General features: G+C 46.4%; 1 protein-coding gene and 1 pseudogene across 1 annotated transcript in view; one reads left to right on the plus strand and one right to left on the minus strand.

Annotated features, from left to right (window-relative positions):
* The window catches only part of LOC147114058 (BTB/POZ domain-containing protein KCTD16-like), a 357,713-nt gene that overhangs the window by 324,975 nt on the left and 12,873 nt on the right, over nt 1–19,865 (plus strand). The gene's annotated exons all lie outside the window — the stretch shown is intronic.
* LOC147114059 (uncharacterized) lies at nt 5,859–6,643 on the minus strand (annotated as a pseudogene).

A 19,865-nucleotide genomic window follows, 5' to 3' on the forward strand; every position in this document is an offset into this window, starting at 1 on the left:
CCAAGCCCTATCCCCATAACCCCGTAACCCCACATATTTAATCCCCCCTAACACTAAGGGCCAATTTTTATCATGGCCAATCAACCTAACCCGCACATCTTTGGACTGTGGGAGAAAACCGGACCACCCGGAGAAAACCCACGCAAACACAGGGAGAATGTGCAAACTCCACACAAACAGTCACCCGAGGCCAGATTTGAACCCAGGTCCCTGGCGCTGTGAGGCAACAGTGCTAACCACTATGCCACCATGTTCCCTTGTAATAAAGGCCAACATACCATTTACTTTCCTAATTGCTTGCTGTACCTGCATGTTAACTTTCAGTGATTCGTGTACAAGGACACCGAGGTCCCTCTGAACACCAACATTTCCCAATCTCTCACCATTTAAAAAATACTCTGCTTTTCTATTTTTCCTACCAAAGTGGATAACTTCATATTTCTGCACATTATATGCCATTTGCCATGTTCTTGCCCACTTAGCTTGTCTATATCCCCTTGAAGCCTCTTTGCATGCTTCTCACAACTTACATTCCCACCCAGCTTTGTATCATCAGCAAACTTACAGTTGGTCCCTTCATTCAAATCATTAAATATAGATTGTGAATAGCTGAGGCCCAAGCACTGATCCTTGTGGTACCCCACTAGTTACAGCCTGCCAATAATCTAATAATAGATTTTAGCATTTTCCCTACTACTGATGTCAGGTTAACTGGTCTGTAGTTCTCCATTTTCTCTCTCCCTCCTTTCTTAAATAGTGGGGTTACATTTGCTACCTTCCAATCCGAGGGAACCATTCTAGAATCTATGGAATTTTGGAAAATGACAACCAATGCATCCACTATCTCTGTAGCCACGTTTTTCAAAACCCTAGAATGTAGGCCATCGGGTCCAGGGGATTTATTGGCTTTCAGTCCTGCAGTACTATTTTTTACTAATACTAATTTCTTTCAGTTCCCCATTCTCACTAGACCCTCGGCTCTCCACTATTCCTGGGAAGTCTTTTGCATCTTCTTCCGTGAAGACAGACACAAAGTATTTGTTTAATTTCTCTGCCATTTCCTTATTCCTCATTATAATTTCTTCTATCGCCGCCTGTAAGGGACCCATATTTAGATTTGCTAATCTTTTCCTTTTTACATACTTATAGAAGCTTTTACAGTCTGTTTTTATGTCTCTTGCTAGTTTACTCTCATATTCTATTTTCCTTTCTTTGGCAGTTCCTTGGTCCTCCTTTGCTGAATTCTAAAGTCCTCCCAATCCTCAGGCTTACTACTCTTTTTAACAACATTATAAGCCTCTTCCTTTGATCTAATACTATCTTTAACTTCTCTTGTTAGCCACAGTTGGACCACTTTTCCTGTGGGTTTTTTTGTGCCTTAAAGGAATGTATATTTCATTCCAGGGAGCAGGCTATCTTGGATCTGGTACTGTGTAATGAGACAGAATTAATAAATGATCTCATAGTAAAGGATCCTCAAGGAAAGAGTGATCATAGCATGGTTGAATTTCCAATTCAGTTGGAGGGTGAGAAAGTGGTATCTCAAACCAGTGTCCTGATCTTAAACAAAGGCAATTACAGTGGCATGAGGGCAGAACTGGCTAAACATAGAAACATAGAAGATAGGAGCAGGTGTAGGCCATTCGGCCCCTCGAGCCTGTTCCACCATTTAATGAGATCATGGCTGATCATCCAAATTCAGTACCCTGTCCCTGCTTTCTCCCCATATCCCTTGATCCCTTTAGCCTTAAGAAATATATCTAACTCCTTCTTGAATATATTTAATGAATTGGCCTCAACTGCCTTCTGTGATAGAGAATTCCACAGGTTCACCACTCTCTGGGTGAAGAAATTCCTCCTCATCTCAGTCCTAAATGGCTTACCCCTTATTCTTAGACTGTGACCCCTGGTTCTGGACTCCCCCGCCATCAGGAACATCCTTCCTGCATCTAGTCTGTCTAGTCCTGATAGAATTTTATAAGTTTCAATGAGATCCCCTCTCATTCTTCTAAACTCTAGCGAATACAAGCCCAATCGACCCAATCTCTCTTCATACGTCATTCCTGCCATCCCAGGTATCAGTCTGGTGAATCTTTGCTGCACTCCCTCCATGGCAAGAACATCCTTCCTCAGATAAGGCGACCAAAACTGCACACAGTACTCAAGGTGTGGTCTCACCAAGGCCCTGTACAATTGCAGCAAGACATCCTTGCTCCTTTACTCGAATCCTCTCGCTATGAAGGCCAAAATACCATTTGCCTTCTTAACTGCCTGCTGCACCTGCATGGACCTGCAAAGTGGACTGGAAAAATAAATTAAAGGGTAAGACAGTTGAAATACAGTGGCAGACATTTAAGGAGATATTTCATAGCTCAACAAAAATATATTACAGTGAGAAAGAAAGATTTTAAGAGAAGGGAGCACTATCCGTGGCTAACTAAGGAAGTAAAGGATGGTATCAAATTGAAAACGAATGCATACAATGTTTCCAAGATTAGTGGGAGACCAGTTGATTGGGAAATTTTTAAAAACCAGCAAAGGATGACTAAAAAAAAATAAAGAGAGAGAAGATCAATTATGAGAGTAAACTGGCAAGAAACATTAAAACAGATAGTAAGAGCTTCTACAGGTATATAAAAAGGAAGAGGGTAGCTAAAGTAAATGTTGGTCCCTTAGAGGATGAGACGGGGGAATTAATAATGGGGAATGGGGAAATGGCAGAGACTCTGAACAAATATTTTGGGGGGAAATTTTGGTTGGTTTGCACCTTCGATTAGTGCCTTAAGAGGTCGCTAATGGGGCGCAAAGCAACTAACGCCCGGCGCGGCGATATTTGCGCCGTTCGCGAAATTAACTAGACATTTTGCGGTGGCGCTAAACACTACCGCCACAATCTCCTGCGCCAGCAGATCATGACATCAGTCGAGTATGCAATGCCCCGGTAGCGCCCCGGACCGGATATTGAGTGGCGCCCCCTGTCTTACCAGGTTGCAATATACCAAAATTCCCTGGACTCTGGAGAGGTCCCAGCGGATTGGAAAACCGAAAATGTAACATCCCTATTTAAGAAAGGAGGGAGACAGAAAGCAGGAAACTATAGACCAGTTAGCCTAATATCTGTTGTTGGGAAAATGCTGGAGTCCTTCATTAAGGAAGCAGTAGCAGGGCATTTGGAAATTCATAATGCAGTCAAGCAGAGTCAGCATGGTTTTATGAAAGGGAAATCATGTTTAACAAATTTGCTGGAGTTCTTTGAGGAGATAACGAGCAGGGTGGACAAAAGTGAACCAGTGGATGTGGTGTATTTGGATTTCCAGAAGGCATTCGATAAGGTGCCACATAAAAGGTTACTGCATAAGAGAAGAACTCACGGAATTGGGGGTAATATATTAGAGAATTGGCTAACTAACAGAAAGCAGAGTGTCGGGATAAATGGGTCATTTTCCAGTTGGCAAAAGGTAACTAGTGGGGTGCCACAGGGATCGGTGCTCGGGCCTCAACTATTTACAATTTACATTAATGACTTGGATGAAGGGACCGAGTGTAATGTAGCCAAGTTTGCGGATGATACACAGATGGGTGGGAAAGCAAGTTGTGCAGAGGACACAAAGAACCTGCAAAGGGATATAGACAGGCTAAGTGAGTGGACAGACATTTGGCAGATGGAGTATAATGTGAGAAAGTGCGAGGTTATATACTTTGGCAGGAAAAATAAAAAAGCAAATTATTATTTAAATGGAGAGAGATTACAAAATGCTACAGTTCAGAGGGACATGGGGGTCCTTGTGCATGAAACACAAAAAGTTAGCATGCAGGTACAGCAAGTAATCAAACAGGCAGATGGAATATTTGCCTTTATCACAAAAGAGTTGGATTATGAAAGCAGGGAAGTCCTGCTACAACTGTACAGGGTATTGGTGAGACCACACCTCGAGTACTGCGTACAGTTTTGGCCTCCTTATTTAAGGAAGGATATACTTGCATTGGAGGCAGTTCAGAGACGATTTACTAGGTTAATTCCAGAGATGAGGGGGTTGACATATGAGGAAAGGTTGAGCAGGCTGGGCCTATACTCATTGGAATTTAGAAGAATGAGAGGTGATCTTATTGAAACATATAAGATACCGAAGGGGCTTGACAAGGTAGATGCAGAGAGGATGTTTCCCCTCGTGGGTAAACCTAGAACGTGGGGGCACAGTTTTAGAATAAATGGTTGCCCTTTTAGAACTGAAATGAGGAGGAATTTCTTCTCTCAGAGGGTCATAAATCTGTGGAATTCTCTGCCCCAGAGAGCTGTGGAGGCTGTGTCATTAAATACATTTAAGGTGGAGATAGACAGATTTTTGCAAGATAAGGGAGTGAAGGGTTATTGGGAGTGGGCAGGGAAGTGGCTTTGAGCCCAAGATCAGCCATGATCTTATTGAATGGCGGAGCAGGCTCGAGGGGCCAAGTGTCCTATTCCTGCTCCTATTTCTTATGTATTCATTCTTTAAATGCCCGCCATTGCTTGTCTACCATCATACCTTTTAATGTAGTTTCCCAATCTACCATAGCCAACTTGCCCCTCATACCAAGGTAGATTGCTTTTTTTAGATTTAAGACCCTAGTTTCGGATTTAACTAAATCACTTTCAAACTCAATGTAAAATTCTTTCATATTATGGTCACTCTTCCCTAAAGGCCGCTTTGCTACAAGGTTATTAATTAACCCTTTCTTGTTGCACAATATCAGATCTAAAATAGCCTGTTCCCTAGTTGGTTCCTCAACATACTGATCTAGAAAACTATCTTGCATATCTTCCATGAATTTGTCCTCCACACTATTATTGCAAATTTGGTTTGCCCAGTCTATATGTATATTAAAGTCCCCCATGATTATTGTATTACCTTTGTTACATGTGCCTCTAATTTCCTGATTTATACTCTGCCCTACATTACAACTACTATATGTCAACTTCCCCTATGATGACAATAGCCAGAATGAATGGGCACTTGCATTTGCCTCTCTGGCAGCCTTCCCACAGGTACAGGGTGCCAGCGGTTGCACACATGTGGCAAACCGAGGACCACCACATCAAACTAGGATTTCTATCAATCGCAAGAGATTTTATTCCATTAATGTGCAACTGTTGTGCTACGACAAGCAGAGGTTCAGTCAGGTGTGTGTTATATTCCCTGGGAGTTGTCATGATGGCTTCATACTGAGGCAGTCCAACATTCTTTTCATTCCAGGAAGCAGACTTAAGGGCTTGCTCATAGGACACAAGGGATACCCCTTCAATCTTGGCTCAATGACACCTGTAAGGAACCCCACCAATGAGGCACAGGAGCACTACAACAAGAGCCACATGACCACCATGTGTGTCTTCGAACAAGCCATCGGCATGCTGAAGATGCGCTTCAGGTGCCAAGATAAGCTTGGAGGCACACTTCGGCACTCGCCAGCAAGGGTGCACAGAAATATAGCTGTGTGCTGCATCCTGCACAACAATGCACTGCAGAGAGCATTAGAGGTGGAGGAGGTTGAAGGCACTCATCAGAAATCTTCCGATGACAGCATTGAAGAACAAGAGGAGGAGGAGGAGGAATATGAATATGTGGCACCCATCGCCAGACCAGCCACATACATTGCTGCCCGAGATGCCAGGGATACCCTCATAGCTCCAAGTTTCAGTTAGTTATTGTGAATGGAACAAATAACAAATGAAAACCACCACCACCAACTACCCTTTACACAAAACAGTCCTTCAACCACATCAGTCCAATGGGTCCCATCATGTATTGACATTCATCTTGGAGCAAGTGAAAGCACAAGTTGGCACTTGGGACACAATAATTGGCAAGATGTGAATGTTTGCTTTAACTTATGCTTCCTACCACTTCTATGCGGTGCATCCCCTCTGGCTTCAGCAGAAGTAGAGGCAGGCTACTCAGATTTCTGCCCTGACTGCTGAGATGCTTTTGGCGTACACCGTCTGGGTTTCGGAGAGACTGAGGTTCCTGCCAAAGGCTGCTCCATCTGCACCTGTGCAGGGGCAGACACAGCCATTGGGAGAGAAGGTAGCATGTCAGGTAATGGCTGAGGGGCGGGGGCAATGGGCGAGTAGTGGGAGCGCTTTGTGTGGAGCTCCGACTTCCATGTCCCCTTTCACCATCATCCCTATCCTGGGCCAGTACAACATCACTCCTACCACTCTGCTGAAGACCAGCTTGGTGAAGATCAGCGACGCGTTGTAAGGCCACAGAAAAAGTATCTGTCATCCTGTTCAAGGCGGCAGACACATTGGCATCCAAAGTCTGCACAGCTGTGGTCTTGGCCTTGCTTGAAGCTCCGTGGAGGTGGCCACTCTCCATGATAGACAATCTCGCAACTACCTGCACCACCAATCCACTAGTGTTCGAGTTGGAATACTCCATCCCCTCCACTATTGTGGAGAGTGTGCATGGCATATCTGAAAGTACCTCGCAAGGTTGCTGTTGTACTTCTATCATTCTCCTTCTCAACAATGGCCCCGGGGTTCAGCATCTGTGTCAAGCTGAGCAGAGCTTGGAGGGGATTGTGCCCCATGAGGCGGACTCTCCACATCTGTCCCTGCCAACAGTGTCTGCTCGTGCTCACTTGTGAATTGTGAATCACCAGGTAAAAACCCAACTCACTCTCTAACTGAACCCACTGAAATGTGAGTATTTGCAATGGCGCATGGCTGTATGTAGTGTGACAGTGCACCCTGAGAAGAAATGAGGTCCTCTGAGGAGTCGTCCTCATGCATGTCCAGTGACACTTGCTCTACGCTTGAAGGCTCTGGAAGACAATGATTTAGTCATGGCAAAGTAACATTCTTGACAATCACCATACTCAGTCTTCTCATAGTTCAGTCATTGGTGAAATAAACTCAGCATTTGTCAGAGATATTTGTAATTCTGTAACCAGCCATCTGCAGGTTCCCTTTCTTTCATTCTCCCCCAATGGATACAATGCATTCGGTGAGAGTGACTATCAGACAGATGCATTACATCGCATAAGGGTTGGGATGAATGGCTACGGTGGATGGCTACATTGGGAGGTGAGGAAGTGCATAGAAAGTGAAAGATGGGTGGTGCTGAAACTTAAGTGGGTGTGCGGAATGATGTGATGAAGAATGCTTGACAAGACAGTTTGAAAGGAAGGAGGCTTAAACCACAGGATGTAGGTGAATCAGCAAATGTACTCCCTTTTCCTGACCTGGTTAGGTCATCAAACCACCTCATGCACTGCATCCAAGACCTGGGCACAATGCTCCTGCTGCTCATCTCCTCAGCCACCTCCAACCACGCTTTCTTGGTGAGAGTCGCAGGTTTCTTGCTCCCATTGCTGGAGAAAGGCATCTCTCTCCTGCTCCTGACTGCTCCCAGGAGTAATTCAAGGGAAGCATCGTCAAATCTTGGTGCTATCCTTGCTCTTTGTGAATCCTTCCTAAACACCTCCTGGCTCCTCCAAATTCCATCTCTGCATTGCCCCTTTAAATAATGGACCCGGTCATGTCATGCGGGTGCGCATCACGCCTGCTGTGCCGCTTGGAGATGCAAAACCCGGAAGGAAAAATGCAATGATTCTATCAAGTTGAAATCGGACAATCTGACCCGCTAACTATACTTACGGGTTTCGCACATGTAATTCCCCCACTCCCCTGCATTAATATTGGGTCCGTAGAGTAGGAAGAGGATATGGGCACGGTGATGGACTGAAGGGTAGTATGCAATATCAATGCAAATTATGTACTGTACCCTTAACTAATGGAATTGGCATAAATTGATCTGTTGTACAAACATTGTGGCCCCTATATTGACAAAAAGAAAACCAAACAATATTTCATTAAAAAAAATCTTTTTTTTTAAAGGAACAATTTCTTGTGCTCCATCTGGGAGTGTAGGAAGTGCAGACATTCAACAGGAATGCTAATCGGAATGTGATGCGCTATCAATTACTCATAAAAGACTGAGAGTTAGAAGAGTAACTAAAGGCTTTTATTAACAACAGAATGGAGGTCTGCCTCGCGTGGTCGACCGGTCCATGATACTAAGGGCTGGGGAGCAGTCACCTTTATACTAGGACCTGTGGGAGGAGTCAGCCGAGGCATGTCCAGGCATGTACACAGTGGAATACAAACAGTGGTTTACCACATTCACCCCTTGTTTAAAATTGAGTCCGGCGGGGTGAAGTGTATTAAAAGTTAGTGTATTGGAGTCTCTCCGGAGGTCTTGTCTGCCGCTGTGATCTGCGTGGCGACGGCAGGGGTAGTGAAGTTTCCGGCGTCGAGTCCAGCGTAGGCTGTGGCACAGGCGTGTCGTCCTCGTAGATGTCGAGTGGGTCGCGGGGCCCAGGCCTGCCGTCTGCTGGGGCTGGATATCGGATCGTGGGGGGGGGTGGTAGTGGGTAGTGGGTTACTGCGGCCCCCGAGGGTGCAAGGTCTCTTATGGAGACTGTGTCCTCCCGCCCGTCCGGGTATGCGATGTAAGCATACTGGGGGTTGGCGTGGAGGAGGTCGACCCTCTCGACCAGGGGGTCCGTTTTATGGGTCCTCACGTGTCTTCTCAGTAGGACCGGCCCTGGGGACGTCAGCCATGGCGGTAGCGATGTCCCCGATGTGGACTTCCTTGGGAAGACAAACATTTTCTCATGAGGGGTGGCGTTAGTGGCAGTGCAGAGCAGTGACCGAATAGAGTGGAGCGCATCGGGGAGCACATCCTGCCAGCGGGAGGTTGGAAGGCCCCTAGACTTTAAGGCTAGCAGGACGGCCTTCCAAACTGTCGCATTTTCTCTTTCCACCTGTCCGTTCCCCCGGGGGTTGTAACTGGTGGTCCTGCTTGTGGCAATACCCCTAGTTAGCAGGTACTGACGGAGTTCGTCGCTCATAAACGATGAGCCCCGGTCGCTATGGATATAGCTGGGGAAGCCGAACAGGGTGAAGAGGTTGTTCAGACATTTAATGACCGTGGCACTGGTCATGTCCGGGCAGGGGAAGGCGAACGGGAAACGGGAGTACTCATCAATAATATTGAGGAAGTACACATTGCGGTCGGAGGAGGGGAGAGGCCCTTTAAAATCGACGCTCAGGCGCTCGAAGGGGCGAGTGGCTTTTATCAGGTGGGCCCTGTCTGGTCTATAAAAGTGCGGTTTGCACTCAGCGCAGACTTGGCAGTTCCTGGTCATGGTCCTGACCTCCTCAATAGAGTAAGGCAGGTTGCGGGCCTTGATGAAGTGGAAGAACCTGGTGACCCCCGGGTGGCAGAGGTCATTGTGGAGGGCCCGCAGTCTATCGATCTGCGCGCTGGCGCAGGTGCCACGCGATAGCGCATCCGGGGGTTCATTTAGCTTCCCGGGCCGGTACAAGATCTCGTAGTTGTAGGTGGAAAGTTCGATTCTCCACCTCAAGATCTTGTCATTTTTGATTTTGCCCCTCTGCTTGTTGTTAAACATAAAAGCAACTGAACGCTGGTCAGTGAGCAGGGTAAATCGTTTTCCGGCCAGGTAGTGCCTCCAATGACGCACAGCCTCCACAATCGCCTGGGCCTCCTTCTCAACAGCGGAGTGTCTGGTCTCCGGGCCTTGGAGGGTTCGTGAAAAGAAGGCCACGGGTCTCCCCGCCTGATTGAGGGTAGCGGCCAGGGCAAAGTCAGATGCGTCGCTTTCCACCTGGAAGGGGATGGATTCGTCCACTGCGTGCATGGTGGCTTTGGCAATGTCCTCCTTGATACGGTGGAAGGCTAAGCGGGCCTCTGCCGTCAAGGGAAAAGAGGTGGACTTGATCAGCGGACGGGCCTTGTCCGCATAGTAGGGGACCCACTGGGCGTAATAGGAGAAAAACCCTAGGCACCTCTTCAGGGCCTTGAGGCAGTGGGGCAGTGGAAGTTCCATAAGGGGACGCATCCGGTCGGGGTCGGGGCCGATGACTCCGTGTTCCACAACACAGCCAAGGATGGCGAGGCGGTTTGTGCGGAATATGCACTTCTCCTTGTTATATGTCAGGTTTAGGAGTTGGGCGGTGCGGAGGAATTTTTCGAGGTTTGCGTCATGGTCCTGCAAGTCACGGCCGCAGATGGTCACATTGTCCAGATATGGGAAAGTGGCCTGCAACGCATTTTGATCTACCATCCGGTCCATCTCCCTTTGGAAGACGGAGACCCCGTTGGTGACGCCAAAGGGAACCCTAAGGAAGTGATAGAGGCGGCCGTTTGCCTCAAAGGCAGTGTACTGGCGGTCCTCAGGGCGGATGGGGAGCTGGTGGTACGCTGATTTCAGGTCAATGGTCGAGAAGACGCGGTACTGCGCGATCTGGTTGACCATATCAGCTATACGGGGGAGTGGGTAGGCGTCCAGCAGGGTGTAGCGATTTATTGTCTGGCTGTAGTCGATGACCAGGCGCTGCTTCTCGCCGGTCTTAACGACCACAACCTGGGCTCGCCAGGGGCTGGTGCTGCCCTCAATAATCCCTTCTTTCAGGAGCCGCTCCACTTCGGTTTTAATGAAAACCCTGTCCCCAGCACTGTATCGCCTGCTCTTTGTGGCGATGGGCTTACAGTCGGGGGTGAGGTTAGCAAACAGTTGGGGGGGGGTGACTCTGAGTGTGGAGAGGTTGCACCTGGTGCGCGGCGGGCAGTTTGGAAGCTGCTGGCTGCGGACTGTGAGTGGGGGTAGGGGTCCACCATACGCCATCGTAACACTTTTAAGGTGGCACTGAAAATCTAACCCCAGCAGGACGGCAGCGCAGAGGTCAGGCAGGACCAGAAGTTTAAAATGATCGTACACGGTCCCGTCTACTACGAGTGTCACCACGCAGTAGCCGCCGATGTCCGCCGACTGGGACTCGGAGGCCATAGAAATCCGCTGTTGCGCAGGCAGGACTGGGAGAGAGCAACGCCGCACCGTGTCGGGGTGGATGAAGCTCTCCGTGCTCCCAGAGTCAAAAAGGCAGATTGTATCGTGACCATTTACCTTAATGTCCATTGTGGAACTGGCCAGTTGGTGCGGTCTCGCTTGGTCCAGTGTAACGGATGCCAGCGTAGGGGTCGGTGTGTCGCTGCGGGTATCAGATGAGGCGGTGTCGGGGGCCTGCTGCGTCCCGGCTGTCGTCCAAGATGGCGGCGTCCATGATCCCCATGTGGCTGGAGGCGTCCAAAATGGCTGCTGTACCGGTGATTCGCACATGGCCGGGGAGGTCCAAGATGGCGGCCCGCATGGCCCACACGCGGCGCTGCTGGGGTTCGGGGTGGCTTTGGCCCTGCAGACGCTAGCGTAGTGTCCCTTCTTCCCGCAGCCCGAGCAGATCGCGTTTTTCGCCGGGCAGCGCGCTCTGGGGTGTTTTGCCTGGCCACAGAAGTAGCATTTCTGGCCTTGGGGCACTGCTGTCTGGCCTTGGGACACTGCTGCGGTAGTTGGGCCGTTGTTGGGGTGTGGCTGGGGTGGCACGGCGCTATGAGGCGGTCCTACCGTGTCCCAGGCTGTCATTCCCCGCGGCGTCCACGGTGCAGAGGAGTAGGCATCCATGCCCTGGTAGGCTGCATCCAACGATAGTGCGAGTTCAGAGGCCTTGTTGAGGTCGAGGTTACTCTGCTCCAACAGTCGCTGTCGGGTGTAATTGGATCTGTGGCCCGCTACAAAAGCGTCCCGGATAAGTTCCTCTGTGTACACGGCGGCCTTTACATCCTTACAACCACAGGCCCGGCCAAGCACAGACAGTGCCTGAAGGTATTCCACGGTCGATTCCCCAGGTTGTTGTTTACGACTCCCCAGGAGGTGCCTGGCGTACACTTCGTTCACTGGGCGCGTGTACTGGTCCTTGAGCTTGATAGCGTCCGCGTACGAGGTCGCGTCTTGGATGACCGAGTACACTCGGTGGTTCACTTTGGAGGTCAGGACAAACCAACTGAGACCTTAGAGTGATAGGTGTTGGAACAGATAAGGACAGAAGCTGCATTTAAGCCTGATTGAAGCATTAAGACATTTCAAATTCCAAGATTTCACTAACTTTGCTCAGCCACATGTAACATTTCTCCAAATATCAACAATGTTGGCAAGACACTCGATTGTTATCAGTAACAGATAGAGAATCAATGTTACAGACTAATACTTACAAACAGTACTAAGGAGCAAGCCTATGTTCTGAATTTTCTTGGGTTTATTTTCCAAGTGAATGAATTGGGTCCATATAACAGAGTACGTGTCCTGTGTAATTATAAACTATTTTCCTTAATGGCATATGATAGATAAACATATTCATGGCTTATAACCTTTTAAACGAGATTACCTTGGAGAATTAACCCTAGAGGAGCTCCAGCTACAACAATACAAAAAGAAAATACTGCACTTGCTGGAAATCTGAAATAAAAACAGAAAATGCTGGAGAAACTCAGCAGGTCAGGCAGCATCTGTGGAGAGAGAAACAGAGTTAAGGTTTCAGGTCGATGACCTATCATTAGAACTGGAAAAAAGCAGGAAATGGAACAGATTTTTAAGCAAGTGAAGAGGCTGGGAAAGCGGGGAGGGGATGAAAGAACAAAAGGGAAGGTCTGTGATAGGATGGAAGGCGGGAGAGATTATAAGACATTAAGAGATATTCAAGGCTACATGTAAGATTACGATCACAGGCTCACACAGATTACCCAACAGGGCTTTAGAAGTTGTAAGGCTTTTATTAAAGAGCTACAGTTTTAAAGCATAATCAGATATTACATATGGTTTAAGCTGAGTATAATAGACATACAACCCGTGACAGTAGGAGCGAGCTACGACTCCCGAATCGGAATGCCACGACCGGACGGACGGGGAGGCAGTAGGGTGGTCTTGGATTGGGTGGATTCCTGCAGTCTGCTGCAGTGGTCACTTCCATTGGGTCATCTCTCAAGCTGTTGGAGGTGTGAGGCCGTCAGCCACCTCAGAGGCTAAACATGACCAAGGTGTTAGGACGTAGCCACCTCGGGGAAGCCTTCGCCCCTGACTGCCTGATTTCCTCTCTCGGTCGTCTATATTTATAGTTATTTCGGTGGGCTGGTAATCACCTGGTGTCAATCGTTTGATCCCCCATCCTATTGTCCAATTGCGAAGTGGGAAGGCATCCCTCGCCGTCCCTTTCTGCATGGCTGACGAGGCCTCCCTCCTATCTTTCTGAGGAATGTTTTGTTATGTTTCTTTAAGGACATTTTATGACTTTTCGGCTCCATTTTTGTCTATTATCCTACCACCCTGTGATGTTTTGCATTTTACGATTCCCTTATCACTTCTATTTGTCTTTTGATGCTTGATATTCGACCTTGCTGGCATTTCTACTATCTGTTCCCAGCTGCATGTTGTCAGTCTCTGTTCTAAGGATTAAAACCCATCTTTGAATCTAACAGCTATTTCTTACATACAGCTACTTGTTCTTCAAAGCAAATGATAATTATAACAAATCAAAGTTTTTAAGTTTGTTCCATGAATTTGTTATCCACTACATTTCTTTTAAATTAATTTTAATTACACAGTAGAAATCATCCTTTTGACTGTTGTAGCTGAAAATCTTAGAGCACAGATCACTTAAGGAGAAGGGAAGTATTAAGATAGAACCATCAGCATCAAGTACCCCTTGGCCCTAGTAGGTATTCTTAAAATGTCATGCAAAAATCTCTTGCCTTATGTATATGATTGCTTCAAAGTTAGTCTTTCAGCTTTAGAAAAGTGGCCATTTCAGGACTCTACTCTCACCAGGGAGCTGCTCAGACTCCATTAGCTACAAGAGCACCAACCAGTAGATTTACTGGGATTGTAGGAATCAGCATTCGGGCCAGGAAAATTCACCACTAATTGGGAGCTTTAATTACTTGAAGGGTTACTGCTGCATTAGCCGATTAATCTGGTTGGACTCAACACAGTCCTCTTTAAACAGCCCTGACCCTATAAGATTTGGAAGGGTTAGGCATCCTCCATTAGAGTGTGTGCTAATGATGCTGTACTCTGTTCCTGCATATTCCACAAACATTGCAGAGAATTCACCTCAACCTGTAGCTAAACTTGTACAATTTTATCTCTTTTAATCTCAAATTTACTCTTTAATAAGTCTAATCTATCCTGGTTCCTATTCATGGGATTTCTGGTCTCTATGGAGATGTGTTCCTAAAGTTGCATGTTTTAAATAAAGTGGGTATGCTGTTCATCTTGATGCTTGCATTAGCAGATAGCTAGTGTTTTTGCCAGGGAAGAAGGATTCAGGATATTGTTGTCTAACATGATGTTCTAATTAGCCTGTGGTCCTTTTAGATTCATTAGTATCTAGGGCTGTGTTCATGGGCTCTGCGCTTTGACTTAAGGAGCAGTTGATTTGCTAAAATAGTCATTACGCGCTGTCGTCAGCTTAAAATCTTTAAGATAAATTCTTAAGTTAGCAGTATACTTTACATTTCGGACAACTAATTAGTCCCCTGCTAAAGCCAGCATTTAACGATACAAATGCAAAATCTCAGCTTCTATTTTATTGCTGGAATTATAGTGTTGCCGTCTCTTCATGTGAACTGTGTCAACGAGTGATTTCATGAGCTCTACTAATTACATGAGAAGGCTGTTTTGAAAGAATCACCAGAATCAGAGTAAGTTGAAAATTCACAACCTTATCTCATTTACGGTGGGGTGGGGTGGAGATGCCTAAGCATTCTGGCGAAAACAATAGATTTTTCTGCTTTTTGACATTGGTGTTTTATGACAAATACTTGTAGATCTCCCATGACATTATTAGTGGATAATCTGGGCATAAGTCAAGGAGCAGGGCAGTCAGGTGGGAAAGGGACCACTCATTAAAAAAAAAATTAAATTTGTTTTTATGGGATGTGGGCGTCGCTGACAAGGCCAGCATTTATTGCCCCTCCCTAATTGCCCTGGAGAAGGTGGCGGTGAGCCGCCTTCTTGAACCGCTGCAGTCCGTGTGGTGAAGATACTCCCACAGTGCTGTTAGGTGGGAAGTTCCAAGATTTTGACCCAGCGATGATGAAGAATCGGCGATATACTTCTAAGTCAGGATGATGTGTGACTTGGAGGGGAACTTGGAGGTGGTGGTGTTCCCATGCGTCTGCTGCCCTTGTCCTTCTTGGTGCATCTACTTTAGTGTAGCTTGTCCAGGGTTTAATCATTTTCATTAAACATAGACTGTTATTTTGCCTTCCTTCCACAGAAACATTAGAAGCTCTACAGTAATCCACCAGTACCAATTTATTCACCAACTATCCCTATGCTTTCATAAACATTTCCATTTCCCCAAAACTATTGACCTCCCAACTGATTAAGTATGATCCTACTCATTGATTTTGCAAGCCATCATCGATTTTTTTTCTATTGGCAGTTAGTTCCTCCTTAGTGTTCTTATCCCAAACACATGTTTCTTTCACAGCTCAAGCTTACAAGTATAAAATCATAGATTGAAACAGCACAGAAGGAGGGCATTCGGCCCATTGTGCCTGTGCCGGCTCTTTGGTGGAGCTATCCAATTAATCCCACTCCCCTGCTCTTTCCCAATAGCCCTGTAAAGTTTTTTTCCCTTCAAGTATTTATCCAATTCTCTTTTGAAAGTTAGTATTGAATTTACTTCCACCACCCTTTCAGGCAGTGCATTCCAGATCACAACAACTCGCTGTGTAAAAAAATGTTTCCTCATGTCGTCTCTGGTTCTTTTTCCAATCACCTTAAATCTGTGTCCTTTGGTTACCAACCCTTCTACCACTGGAAACAGTTTTTCCTTATTTATTCTATCAAAACCATTCATGATTTTGAACATCTCTATCAAATCTCCTCTTAACCTTTTCTGCTACAAGAAGAACAACCTCAGCTTTTCCAGTCTCTCCACATAACTGAAGACTCTCATCTCTGGTACCATTCTAGTAAATTTCTTCTGCACCCTCTCTAAGGCCTTGACATCCTAAAATGTGGTGTGCAGAATTGAACACAATCCTCAAGCTGAGGCCTAAACAGCATTTTGTAAAGGTTTAGCATAAGTTTCTTGCTTTTATACTCTATTCCTCTATCAATAAAGCCAAGGATCCCATTTGCTTTTTTAGCACCTTGTCCTGCCACCTTCAGAGATTCCTGTACATACACCCCCAGCTCTTTCTGTTCCTGCACCCCCTTTAAAATTGTACCATTCAGTTTGTATTGTCTCTCCTCATTCACTCTGTGTTTCAATGCAGTGAACAATCAGATTAGTTAATAAATCGGATTTACTGCAGCTATAGGCTGTATATGTAAGGAAGGCTGGGAAGCATCATGACTGTGCATATGTAGAAGCCAGGAAAATGTTTTACTGTGCATGCATGGAAGCTGGGAAAATAGAGTGATTGCACATTCAAACCACTGAGCAGCAAAAAAAGGCAACTGGAATGGACATTGAGCTTTGCATGTCACATGTAAGGAGGCACAGTAAACCTCACAAACAAATCTCTGGGAAATAAGCACAAAACAAGCCCAAGGTTCTTGAAAGAAAAGAACCGTTTTAGAGGAAACATATTGGAGATGGGAAGGTAAGTCTTTTGTTGCAGAAATTTTCTATTTTTATTTTGTTACCTTATAAATTTTATCTTTAATGGTATAGTGTTGGGTGGGTGGGAAACTAATATGGCCATTCAAAGGACTTGGAAGGGAAAATCAGGGATTTGATTTGTTTTTCATTGGTTCATTTTAGTGAATGAAAAGAAAAATTGTACAAAACGAGAAAAGTTGCATCTCATCAGAAGAAAAATTTCCTGATCACATCCAATGAATTACGTTTTTGAATTATGGTCATTGTTGTTATGTAGACACACAGCAAAATCCCACAAACAGCAAATTAAATTAATAGCCAGTTGAAATATCTTTGGTGGCATCGGTTGAGGGAATGTCAGCCAGGAAACCAGGAGCGGTCCATGCTCCTCTCTGAATAGTGGCATGAGATCTTTTGTGTTCACCAGAGCAGTTAGTCAAGGCCTTTGTTTAACATCTCATCTGGATGACTGCATCTCTGATGATCCATCCATCTCTCGGTACTGTACTGAAGTGCACGTCATAGAATAGAATAGTACAGCACAGTGGAAGGCTATTCGGCCCAGCGAGTCTGTGCCGGCTCTTTCAAAGAACCTAAATTATATGCTCAGGTTTTGGAGTGGGATTTACCTTATGATAACCATAACTTTCTGATTCAGAGAAAAAAGTGCTGCCACTGAGCCAAGCTGACACTTCACAATTTTTGGACACTTTTAAAATGATAATTTTCTCATAGATAGCAGAGTAGAAATTCTGGTCAAGATGAGGTGGAACTGTGGCATGGTTCCAGCGGGGGTGGGGGGCACAATTTGGGTAGAGGAACATACCTTCCAGGTTTCTGCCCCTCGCAACCTCCACAATAAATTGTGCTCCGGAGAGGGTGCATGCTTTTTAGGTCCATTCCCGTTATATTGATAGCTAACTTTCAGGGGGTGGTTGTGGGGGTGGGTGTTGCCTGTGACCTTTCCCAGGCTATCCTTGGAATTCCACCCAGGTAGGCCCAGTGGAACCTATGCGTGCTAAGAGTATATGTGGATACCTTTTCTGGGCCTCTTGTGAAGGCTTCACCACTGCTACCACCAAGAAAATGTCATTAGTGATAATCCCTCTGGGATCGCTGATCTTAAAAAAGCAGCCCTTGTGATCCGTGAAGGGAATGAAGAAATTATTTGTTCCATTTTTCTTTGGCCCAGTTCAGGTCCCTGGTGTCCCTTCTTGAAGTGGCAAAGGTGCATGTCTCAGTTCTGCCTCCTTTTTGGTACCAGTACAGGCCCGAGCACCTGCCCAGAATATTTAATCTATCCCATCCCCAGAATTTGAGAGAGGTAAGTGACAGGCCCAAGCAATGGGTGGAAATCATGCCTCACCCTATAGGGATAAATGTACATAATGAATCAACTCCTCTGTGTTATACTAAAGCAAAATACAACCAATGCTGGAAATCTGAAATAAAAACAGAAAATGTTGGAAATACTCAGCAGGTCAGGCAGCATCTGTGGAGAGAGAAACAGAGTTAACGGTTCAGGTCAATGACCCTTCGTCCACAGATACTGCCTGACCTGCTGAGTATTTCCAGCATTTTCTGTTTTTACCTCTATGTTATACAATGTGGTCCCTATGCTATTGGGACCACGGAAATGTAATTAGTGGAAATCAACTATCCAGGTTTGAAAAATGGAGAAGCAGGTAAAAATATATATTGTGGAAGTTTTGTTTGACCGTCTTGGGGGGTCGGTTGGTGCGGGGACTGGGGAGAGGGTGCGGGGAGCGGTGGCGGGTTGGAGATAGTTTTCAGCATTTTTAAACAATGGGTAACATCATTATAGAATAGATCTGTGGAAGAAATTGATTTGCTAGGGTTTCTATTTCTAGATTTTCTTGTAGTTGTCAGCAGGAATATTATTCTGGTTCTTACTGTGACTGCTGTGTTGTCAGTATGCATATGTTCAATAGCACTGATGAATTATAGTTACTTATATCAGAGAGCAACATACCAATACTGTGAACATTTTCCATACTGAAAATATATGTTCATCACTAAATTTCAAAGCATGATTGAAAATATTTCAGAAGTCAAGAGTGGTGAAGGTTTCTTGGGGTCTATTTTGTATGAACTGACAGAGAACTAAGATTTTTTTTTAAAATTCAGGCCTAGAAATTGAGTGGGCTTTGCGCCCATTTTGCGGCGCTAGAGGTCATTGCGCTGGACTTACAGCCGGTTCAGAAATTCCCTGGGGCCCTACCATCGGCGGTAGACCGGTTGCGCTGCGCCGGCACCGATGACGTCATCGGTGTGCGCAGCGTCCCGGTTGCCGTGGTGACGGGCCCCAGCGCCGAAATTGAGTTGCGGCCGCCTCGCCCGTGGCAGCCGCAACTAAGACTCTGGCAACCGAGTCTTACAGGAGTTTGCGCCGGCGCATTAAGGTCGCGCGGCGGCCGGCCGCTTTCCCGCCGGCCGCCTGCCCGCACCTCCCTCCCCGGACTCCTCCACCCCCCCCCCGCGGAACAGATGCTTCTGGGCTGCGAGCCCGGCACTTCCCCGAGGTGCCGGGCTCATTTTTGTGAAGATTTTACCGGCCAGCGGGCGGGTGCAGGCAGCTCCTCCTTAACTGAAGGAGGAGGCCTGCACTTCCCGAGCCTGCCGCACCGCATCGGGCGCCGCAGCGCCGGAATAGCGCCGCAATGCGGCAGGTAGCACCCATTTTCAGGCGCAAACACCCTTCAGTAGCGCCGGCAGCCGTTTGGGCGCGGCGCTACTGAATTTTTGGCGCGCGCAGGGGGACTTAGCGCCGGCGCTAACTTTCCGGCGCTAAAGCCCTGGCGCGGCGCCAACTGAATTTCTAGGCCTCAGTGTCTGCACAGGTTTGAAAATGTTCTTTTGTCTGAATAAGATTAAAGGCTAGTGAGCCAACTCTAGTCATTTGGGATCGATGGAGCTATGCTTTTGCAAAGCATAGGGGAGCGTGGGAAGTGTGGTGACTTGACAAACCTGAATTAGATTAAGAAGTGTAAATGTTATAATTAATGTTGTCTTTGTGACCCTTTATCTTGTAGAGACAGCGGTGACAGCTCATTTTGTACAAATCATCAAATTCTGGCCAGCCATCCTCTGATTGACTGAGAACTGGTCGAACCTCAGAACCTTTCACCAGTTTACATTTACTTCTGCCATGAAATAAAAGATAGCAACAGGGAAAAATACACATTTAATGAATAGCAAACAGATATACCCAGCATCTGAATGCAGTGGTACAGTGAGAGACATAGATTTCTCTAGGAAATAACATACTAGCCATTAACTCACTCAGCTGTCATTGTACCATATTTAACCTGCCTATACCCTATTTCCTAATAAA

The sequence above is a fragment of the Somniosus microcephalus genome, chromosome 8 (assembly GCF_052327205.1).
Source record: "Somniosus microcephalus isolate GS21.2 chromosome 8, FLI_Smic_1.0, whole genome shotgun sequence".
In the NCBI taxonomy this organism is placed as follows: Eukaryota; Metazoa; Chordata; class Chondrichthyes; order Squaliformes; family Somniosidae; genus Somniosus; species Somniosus microcephalus.